The sequence below is a fragment of the Gekko japonicus genome, unplaced genomic scaffold (assembly GCF_001447785.1).
Source record: "Gekko japonicus isolate JY-2015 unplaced genomic scaffold, Gekko_japonicus_V1.1 scaffold142, whole genome shotgun sequence".
In the NCBI taxonomy this organism is placed as follows: domain Eukaryota; kingdom Metazoa; phylum Chordata; class Lepidosauria; order Squamata; family Gekkonidae; genus Gekko; species Gekko japonicus.
In genome coordinates, this window is record NW_015174848.1 from 1003897 (window position 1) to 1014661 (window position 10765).

Here is a 10765-nt window from a genome sequence, read left to right on the forward strand (position 1 = left end):
AACTGGAAGCAGGAGATGGCCAGTTCCACTGCGGGCCTGATGGAAGCCCTCCGGGGGGCCTGATCTGGCCCCTGGGCTGCATGTTTGACACCCCTGGACCAGATGGTCTGTACGGCCCCGTCCAATTCTACGATTCTAACAAAGGATGCAGATCTGAGGTTTGCATTCATCGCTCTGTTTTCTAATGTGGTAAGAGCAAGAGTCCAGCAGCAGCTTAAATTTGTGGAAAGGGACGAGCTTTTATGTTGTCAAAGGCCTTCACGGTCGGAGTTCATTAGCTGTTGTAGATTTTTCCGGGCTGTGTGGCCGTGGTCTTGGCATTGTAGGGCCTGACGTTTCGCCAGCAGCTGTGACTGGCACCCTCAGAGGTATAACACGGAGAGATGGAGTACTCTCCGTGTCAAGGTGAGAAGAAAAAATGGTAGGCAGGTCGTTTATATCTACTCAAGAAGGTGGGGTAGGGCCGAGTCATTCTCTTGTCGGAGTTCCCCAGGCTGTGAAACATGGTAATGGAGGAGCTTTCCTGAGGAGGTTCTTTTGCACGTGGATTGGCCGTTGAAAATTCTAACCTTATCTGTCGTGCTGTCGTAAGATGTATCTGAAGAAGTGAGCAACGGGGCTCACGAAAGCTCGTCCCCGGCCACAGATTCTGCTCATCCTGAAGGTGCTCCTGGACTCTGCTGCTACAGATAGACTAACACAGCTACCCATCTTCATCTTTTCTAACGTGGGCAGCACTGTAGACCCTAGAGTCTATGGTGGAGAAGCAAGAGAGGACGGACTGTCTGGGAGGGTAGAGGGTCAGCAACTCTTTGAGCACCCCCCAAAAAAAAGGTTCTTGGAAGGCTCTGGAAGTGGAAATAGGAGGTACAAGGATCTGGAGTAGCAGTTGTAGGAGACGGGCCAGTCAAAGCGGGCCGGCCGTGGGTTGCTTTGCAGAGGTGATGGCGCCCCGTTCCATCTATGCTGCGAACTTTCAGGGCCTACGGGGGTTGGTTGGTTGGTTGGGGAGGTGCTGTGGCTTAGGGGCAGAGCCTCTGCTTGGCATGCAGAAGGTCCCAGGTTCAGTCCCGGCATCTCCAGTTAAAAAGGACCAGGCAAGAGGCGAAGGGAAAGACCTCCGCCTGAGAACCTGGGGAGCTGTAAAGAGGGGCTGTGGCTCCGTGGAAGAGCCTCTGCTTGGCAGGCAGAAGGTCCCAGGTTCAATCCCCGGCATCTCCAGTTAAAAGGACCGGGCAGGAGGTGATGGGAAAGATCTCCGCCTGAGACCCTGGAGCGCTGTAAAGAGGGGCCGTGGCTCAGTGGCAGAGCCTCTGCTTGGCATGCGGAAGGTCCCAGGTTCAATCCCCGGCATCTCCAGTTAAAAGGACCGGGCAGGAGGTGATGGGAAAGATCTCCGCCTGAGACCCTGGAGCGCTGTAAAGAGGGGCCGTGGCTCAGTGGCAGAGCCTCTGCTTGGCATGCGGAAGGTCCCAGGTTCAATCCCCGGCATCTCCAGTTAAAAGGACCGGGCAGGAGGTGATGGGAAAGATCTCCGCCTGAGACCCTGGAGCGCTGTAAAGAGGGGCCGTGGCTCAGTGGCAGAGCCTCTGCTTGGCATGCGGAAGGTCCCAGGTTCAATCCCCGGCATCTCCAGTTAAAAGGACCGGGCAGGAGGTGATGGGAAAGATCTCCGCCTGAGACCCTGGAGCGCTGTAAAGAGGGGCCGTGGCTCAGTGGCAGAGCCTCTGCTTGGCATGCGGAAGGTCCCAGGTTCAATCCCCGGCATCTCCAGTTAAAAGGACCGGGCAGGAGGTGATGGGAAAGATCTCCGCCTGAGACCCTGGAGCGCTGTAAAGAGGGGCCGTGGCTCAGTGGCAGAGCCTCTGCTTGGCATGCGGAAGGTCCCAGGTTCAATCCCCGGCATCTCCAGTTAAAAGGACCGGGCAGGAGGTGATGGGAAAGATCTCCGCCTGAGACCCTGGAGCGCTGTAAAGAGGGGCCGTGGCTCAGTGGCAGAGCCTCTGCTTGGCATGCGGAAGGTCCCAGGTTCAATCCCCGGCATCTCCAGTTAAAAGGACCGGGCAGGAGGTGATGGGAAAGATCTCCGCCTGAGACCCTGGAGCGCTGTAAAGAGGGGCCGTGGCTCAGTGGCAGAGCCTCTGCTTGGCATGCGGAAGGTCCCAGGTTCAATCCCCGGCATCTCCAGTTAAAAGGACCAGGCAGGAGGTGATGGGAAAGACCTCAGCCCGAGACCCTGGAGAGCTGCTGCCAGTCTGAGTAGACAATACTGACCTGGATGGACGTCTGATTCAGTATAAGGCATCTTTGTTCATTTGGCGGCAGCAGTTGAAGCAAGCGACAGGTTTCAGGCCCTTGAAATTGCACCCGGGCTGGGGCAGAGCTTCTAAGGAAGGGCCAGTATGCGATCCATTGTGGTTTCAAAGCACAATCAAGCCCTTCTGTATCCCCACGTACCAGAGCCCTTCCCCTGTACCAGAGATCAGGGAGTTTAAAGGAAAGATACTGTGGCTCAGAGCCTCTGTGAACTTGCAGTGTGGTGTAGTGGTTCGGAGCACGGACTCTAATCTGGGAGAACCGGGTCTCATTCCCTGTGTCTCCACAGGCAGCTGCTGGAGTGACTTTGGGCCAGTCACAAGTTCCATCAGAGCTGTTCTCTCAAGGGCAGTCCTCGAAAGAGCTCTCTCAGCCCCACCGACCTCACAGGGTGTCTGTTGTGGGGAGGGGGAAGGGAAAGGAGATTGTCAGCCGCTCTGAGACTTCTTCTGGTAGGGAAGGGCGGGGTATAAATTTAACAACTTCTTCTGCTTTTAGCAGGATCCCTAGGAGAGCAGAGTGCCCCAGGAGGTGTTTGGCCGATTCCACCTCCTCCTGAGACATCCGTATCACAGAGTGAGGGAGATACGTCCTTCTCAGAGGTGCCTTCAGAGGGCTCCTCTTCAGATTCCAGTTCCAGTGAATCCTCGGGCCGGAGTCCGGGTCTGAGGTCATTAGCAGTAAGGTAAAGGTTTCCCTTGCTCGAAAGCCAGTCAAATCCGACTCTAGGGTTGCGGTGCTCATCTCCGTTTCCAAGCCGAAGAGCCAGCGCTGTCCGAAGACGTTTCCGTGGTCATGTGGCCGTCGTGACTAGATGCTGAAGCGCACGGAACGCTGTTCCCTTCCCACCGAAGCAGTCCCTATTTATCTACTTGCAGTTTATTGCTCTCGAAGTGCTAGGCCCACAGGAGCTGGGGCCAGAGAGGGGAGCTCACTCCGTCACGCGGCGCTCGGGTCTCAAACTGCCGAACCGCAGGCCTTCTGGTCTGCAGCTCAAGACGGACTAAACAGAAAGACCCTTCGGCGCCTCAGGTTTGCTGCAGGAAAGAAGCGTCTTATACTCACTGATTAATTTATTTCTACTCACAGTCCTTCCTGTGGACCGCCAGAGTGGGAGGAAGCCCTTTGCCGGCACGGCTAGCCCTGGTAGCTAGACAACCGTCTTGAGAAGTCCCTGGTGCTCCTGAAGTCTGTGTCTGCGTCTATTTATTTATACCTCACTTTCCTCTCCCATTGGGACCTCCCTCCCTCCATCTTCTCCCTTCCTCCATTTTCTCGCAACAACCACACTGTGGGGTAGGCCAGGCAGAGACTTTGTGCGGGGCCCAAGGTCGCCCAGTGAGCTTCCAGGGCAAAAGTGGGGATTCGAACCGGTGTCACCCAGAGTCCTAGTTCAGCACACTCTGCTTCCTCTGGCTGGCTGTTCGCCTCCACTCTGGAAGGTCTGAAACTCTTAAAAGCCGGCGTCCTCTGTGGAGGACCCTTTTTCGCAACCCAGATTCATAGCAATTCCTCAGCCGAGGGACACGGGGGTTGTCAGAGGCCGGGGGTCAGCAAAGATTTGCTCTTTCCCCCGCTGCCCCCCCCCAAGCACCAAGAAGACAGAGCATCACTGCCCCAGGCGTAAGAACAGAAGAGAAGCCACACTGGGTCAGGCCGATGGCCCCTCCAGTCCAACACTCTGTGTCACACAGTGGCCAAAACTCAGGGGCCATCAGAAGGTCCAGCAGTGGGGCCAGAACTCCAGAAGCCCCCCCCCACTCTTCCCCCCCCCCAAGCACCAGGAAGACTGAGCATCACTGCCCCAGAAATAAGAACACAAGAGAAGCCACGTTGGGTCAGGTCAGTGGCCCATCCAGTCCAACACTCTGGTTCACACAGTGGCCAAAACCCAGGGACCACCAGGAGGTCCACCAGCGGGGCCAGAACTCCAGAAGCCCTCCCACTGTTATCCCCCCAAGCACCAAGAAGACAGAGCAGCACTTGCCCCAGACAGAGTTTTCCATCTAGACCTCGTGGGTAATAGCCACTGATGGACTTCTGCTCCATATAAGAACGTAAGAGAAGCCATTTTGGATCAGGCCAATGGCCCATCCAGTCCAACACTCTTGTGTCACACAGTGGCCAAACCCAGGGGCCATCAGGAGGTCCACCAGCGGGGCCAGAAGCCCTCCCACTCTTGCCCCCCACCCCCAAGCACCAAGAAGACAGAGCATCACTTGACCCAGAGGAGCTGAAACACAACTGAGGCTTGTCAGCACAGTTTTCTGGGACCGGAACCCGCTCCCGCAGGCACAGCGAGGGTGTCATCAGTAGCCATAGCCCGGGGGGGGGGGGGGGGAATGCTAGTGGTGGACGTGAAAGCCAGCAAAACACGAGAGGTCTCTCTGGCGGCCTTTCTGCAAAGCCGAAAAGTGTTCGAGACGAACACGGTGACTGTTTGACCCCAGGTGTGCTCCGTGCCAGCACAGCTAAGCTCAGGAGAGGGTGTTAATTGGACACCTGTTGGGAGCGAGAAAAGCTTGTTTCGGATGTCGAGGGATACAGTCAAGCAGCCGTTATTCACCCAGGTCCAAATCCAGGGGAGACTTTTCTTCATCCCTTCCTGCTGTTAAATTATCACCCCAGCTCTGCAAGGAATTGATGCTGCCCTATGTGACGGTCACAGTACTTATCTCGCTTGCATTAGAGTCTTAGGTGTCTCAGGATATCCCCTTGTGCCTTCGGCGGCTCAGAGATCCCCATTTTACAAGTTTCTCCCTCTGTATAGACGTCTGGCATGTGAAGGTCCCCTTCGTGCAGCTGTTGGTGGGGGTCCTCGTTTGCTGTCGTGGTTAAGTGCGCGGACTCTAATCTGGGCGAACCGGGTTTGATTCCCCCACTCCTCCACTTGCACCTGGCTGGGTGACCTTGGGTCCATCATAAGTTCTTTCAGAGCTGTTCGCTCAAGTGCAGTTCTCTCAGAGCTCTCTCAGCCCCACCCACCTCACAGGGTGTCTGTTGTGGGGAGGGGAAGGGAAAGGCTCTACATCTGACAATAGCACTACAGATAAGATTAGAACCTCCTCAGGAAATGGGAAGCCTCCTCAGGAAACAATCCAGATACAAAAGAACCTCCTCAGGAAAGCTCCTCCATTCGCATGTTTCACAGCCTGGGGAACTCCTACAAGATAATGACTCAGCTCTACCGACCTTCCTGACCTGCCTACCGTTTTTCTTCTCACCTTGACACAGAGAGTCCTCCCTCCTTCTGTGTTATACCTCTGAGGATGCCGGTCACAGCTGCTGGCGAAACGTCAGGTCCTACGATGCCAAGACCACTGCCACGCAGCCCGGAAAGACTGCAACAGCTAATTTTTATAAATTATGTCTCTGCATTTTTAAAAGAACGTATTTATTTAATGTGCCATCGCCTTTTGAAAACTCTTCCTGCATTTTGTAACCAGAATCGCGTAACCGATCCTAGCAATGTGTCTTCTGTTTCTCGCGGTTGCCTTACTGGTTCCTGGAATGAAGGGGAGACCCACCCCTTATATGCCACATTTTGATAACTGAGAAGAAGGTTCATATTGGATCCAGCAATATGCTCTTCTTTTCCAAGTGCCCTTCCAATTCGTAGAGGATTTTTAAAAAAAAGAAACGGCTTTATGTACAGGCAGGCTTGTTAGTAAAAAAAACCCTATATTTTATATTTACGGGCTTTTTGCCCCAAATGTTCAGTTTACAACAATGTCTACTGTTCGTTTGTCTGTTTTTGGTACTATTGTTTGGTTAATAGAATGCTGAAATCATTTGCTGTGGTATTGTTTCTTGCACGCGCACACACAGAGTTCAGATAGAAACTTGCTAGTAATCATTTCTCTAAGTAAACCAAAGAGGGATCACCGTTACAAGGAAATATATAAAACAAACACTGTGATAAAAATGACAATGACATTTAATAAATCTTATGAACATTGAATTATATTACAATTGAAACTTTTACATTAGTAAGGAAACTTTTACATTAGTCCATCATCCTCAATGAGTATCCGGTTATAAATTCATTTCACCAGTCTTCCTCAAGAGTAATCCTATTATATTGAAAGGTGTCAGTCTCATGATACAGCTTAACTCCTTTTTTTTACGTTCTTCAAATTCTTACAGCTTAACTTTTTTACTTTCTTCAAATTATTACAGTTTAACTTTTGTATTTTCTTCAAATTATCCTGAAACGAACATGGTAATTAAGAATGAAAAGAAACATGGAGCTGAATGGAATATTGTTTCGTTACCATTTTTAAATTTTTGAAATTATTAGTAATCTTTAACGTTTAACTTACTTCTAGTTCCTTTTCAAGTGTTTCAGTTAGGAGCAAGCCAGTTTATATCGTTGAGAGCCAGTTTGGTGTAGTGGTTAAGTGTGTGGACTCTACTCTGGGAGAAACGGGTTTGATTCCCCACTCTGCCACTCGCAGCTGCTGGATGACCTTGGGAAAGCCATAGTTCTCTCAGAGCTGTTCCATCCAGTCCAGCCAGTTCCTCTTGAGGGCCAACAACAGGGCAGAGAGGCCAAGGCCTTCATAAAACCATCAGAAGAGCCCTGCTGGATCAGACCAGTGGTCCATCTAGTCCAGCATCACGCCTCACACAGTGGCCAACTAGTTCTTCTGAACGACCAACAACAGGGCAGAGAGGCCGAGGCCTTCCCCTGAGAAGAACCTCAGAAGAGCCCTGCTGGGTCAGACCAGGGAGGGTCCATCTAGTCCAGCCTCCTGTCTCGCACAGGGGCCAACCAGTTCCCCTGGAGGGCCAACAACAGGGCAGAGGGGCCGAGGCCTTCCCCTGAGAAGAACATCAGAAGAGCCCTGCTGGGTCAGACCAGTGAAGGTCCATCTGGTCCAGCATCCTGTCTCTCACAGGGGACAATCAGTTCATCTGGAGGGCCAGCAACAGGGCAGAGAGGCCGAGGCCTTCCCCTGAAGAGAACATCAGAAGAGCCCTGCTGGGTCAGACCAGTGAGGGTCCATCCAGTCCAGCATCCTGCCTCACACAGTGGCCAACCCATTCCTTTGGAGGGCCAACAACACGGCAGAGTGGCCAAGGCCTTCCCCAGAGAAGAACCCCAGAAGAGCCCTGTCAGATCAGACCCGAGAGGGTCCATCCAGTCCAGGAATTCTGCCTTACACAGTGGCCAACCAGATCCTTTGGAGGGACAACAACAGGGCATAGAAGACAAGGCCTTTCCCTGCTGTTGCCTCCTGGTTCTGGGATTCAGAGGACTGGCGCCTTGAATGTGGAGGTTCTCCTCAGACACTGTGGCTAGTAGCCTTTGATAGATTTATCCTCCTTGAATCTTATCTAGGTAAAGGTAAAGGTTCCCTTGCTTGAAAGCCAGTCGAATCAGACTCTAGGGTTGCGGTGCTCATCTCCGTTTCCAAGCCGAAGAGCCAGCACTGTCCGAAGACGTTTCCGTGGTCACGTGGCCGGCATGACTAAACACCAAGGCGCGCGGAACGCTGTTACCTTCCCACCGAAGTGGTACCTATTTATCCACTTGCAATTTCTTGCTTTCGAACTGCTAGGTTGGCAGGAGCTGGAACTAGAGATGGGAGCTCACTCCGTCATGCGGCACACTCGGGTCTCGAACTGCTGAACTACTGACCTTCCACAGCCTGCAGTTCAGCATCTTAGCCACTTGAGCCACCGCAGCTCCTGAACCTTATCTAATCCCCTTTTAAAGCTGTTTATTCTTAACCCTGGTGCTCCAGGGTGAGAAGCAGGCGAGACTTCTTCTCAACTCTTACGTCAACTTGTTCTGAAGAACTCCACTCCCGTACCCACCCTCTGCGTTGCACTCCCCGCACGGCTACATTTTAAGTCACGGCAGGGTGGGCTGGAAAATTGGAGTCTCGCTAGTCCTGCGATTCCTTATTTTGGATTCAGCCAAGGTTGCCCTGGGGAGGGAAGGCGGGGTGGCCTAGCCCAATCTCCTCAGATCTCAGAATGAGTCAGGGTCGGTAGTTTGAAGGGAGATCACCGAGGAAGACTCCCTGGGCGAAGGTCATGGCCAAGCACCTCTGCTTCTCACTTGCCTTGAAAGCCTCTCACACTTTACACACAAAAGTCACCCTATACAAATCTCGCAAGTATTCTTAGCAACAGGAAACTCTGACCATTTTGCTCCTTTGATGAGAAGAGCAAAGTGAATATTTGCTTCCTGTTCCCTTGAAAGAGGTACCATAAGAACCTAAGAAGAGCCCTGCTGGATCAGACCGCTGGTCCATCTGGTACGGCATCCTATCTCAGACAGTGGCCAACCAGTTCCTCTGGAGGGCCAGCAACAGGGCAGAGAGGCCGAGGCCTTCCCCTGAGAAGGATAACAGAAGAGCCCTGCTGGATCAGAACAGGGAGGGTCCATCCAGTCCAGCCTCCTGTCTAACGCAGGGGCCAGCCGGTTCCTCTGGTGGGCCAGCAACAGGGCAGAGAGGCCGAGGCCTTCCCCTGAGAAGAACCTCAGAAGAGCCCTGCTGGGTCAGACCAGGGAGGGTCCATCTAGTCTAGCACCCTGTCTCACTCCATGGCCAACCAGTTCCTCTGGAGGGCCAACAACAGGGCAGAGAGGCCGAGGCCTTCCCCTGAGAAGAACACCAGAAGAGTCCTGCTGGATCGAACCAGTGAGGGTCCATCTAGTCCAAGACCCTGTCTCACTCCGTGGCCAACCAATTTCTCTGGAGGGCCAACAATAGGGCACAGAGGCCGAGGCCTTCCCCTGATATTGCCTGTTGGTAGTGGTATTCAAGAGGTTGACTGCCTCAGCATCTGAATATGGAAGTTCCCCTCACCAGCTTGCTTTGTGGCAAAATATTTCAACCGTCACCTCTCAGGAAAGAGGAACGGTTGCAGCTGTCCTTGCTGGTGACATTAGCAACACACTCTGTTGTAAGAAGCAGGCAGTGTTGTGCAGGGGGTGTTTCTTCACTGCCTCAGTTTTTTTCAGTTCGAAAACCGGACGTATTGGGACTTTCCCCCCCTTCTTCACGCTCAGGTGGTAGTGCCGTCCAGCTTGAACACTGAACATGCCCTGGGACGGAGGGGGCAGTTGTTCTCTACCTAGGCACAGAAGCACTGTATTATCCATTTATTCTTAGCCTGCCAGTGCATGGAAAAGGAGAGATCCAGAGGAGGTTCCCTGTCGCAGCCCTGCGGGAGTCCCTGACCAGGATGTCAGGCGGAAGGCAAGCCCGGAACTCTGAACTGCGGAAGGAACCCGAGCCGAGCCGTCTCTTACCATAAAAGTAAAACTTCTTTCAAGTTCAGGAGCGGATTTGATCTTCGCTCAAATCACCACTTGCCTCAGATATCAGAAGATTACGGGGTGGGGGGAAAAAACCCCGCAACAGTAGATCAACCTTGCGGAAAACAAGATTGGTTCCCAGCAATCGACATAATAGTTCCCCCTGCTCCGCGCCGGTGGAAATAATCACGGTTTTCTCCGCAGATTGGAGCCCCATGCGTGGAGGCGGAGGCGCCGCTGACGGCAGCTGGCTCGGCCGGGCGCCGTTTTAAGCAATCATCTTTAACATTCCAGGGGCGTCGGAGGCCTCGTAGCCAAACGCTGACTAATAACTAACTTTTTGCCAGTGGTTATGATTTGCCGGGCTGCGCGCGGGCTTTGATTTATAACAGCTTAGTGGGCTCCTGACTGCAAAAGTAATTAGTTTTTCCCCGGCAGAAGCTTCAAGGAGCAGAAGAAAACATCTGGTGGGCTCCGGACGGAGCCGTGGATGCTGGTTTCCGAAAGAATGACGGAGGGATGTCAGGAAGGGAGGCCAAGGCTGTTGCGTCGGCGGGGGCAGGAGATGCTTGTTCACTGCCGATCCCCCCCCGGCCAGAATTCCAGAAGTCCACTGTTGTCGTCGCCCAAGCACCAAGAAGACAGACCACCACTGCCCCAGACATAAGAACGTAAGTGAAGCATGTTGGATCAGGCCAATGGCCCCTCCAGTCCAACACTCTGTGTCACACAGTGGCCAAAACCCAGGGGCCACCAGGAGGTCCACCAGCAGGGCCAGAACTCCAGAAGCCCTCCCACTCTTCCCCCCCCCCAAGCACCAAGAAGACAGAGCATCACTGCCCCAGACAGAAGAACAGAAGAGAAGCCATGTTGGATCAGGCCAGTGGCCCCTCCAGTCCAGCACTCTGTGTCACACAGTGGCCAGAACCCAGGGGCCCTCAGGAGGTCCACCAGTGGGGCAAGAAGTCCAGGAGCCCTCCCACTATTGCCCCCCAAGCACCAAGAAGACAGAGCATCACTTGACCCAGACATAAGGACATAAGAGAAGCCCGTGTTGGATCAGGCCAATGGCCCCTCCAGTCCAACACTCTGTGTCCCACAGTGGCCAAAAATAGCAGGTGCTATCAGGACGTCCAGCAGTGGGGCCAGGACACTAGGAGCCCTCCCACTCTT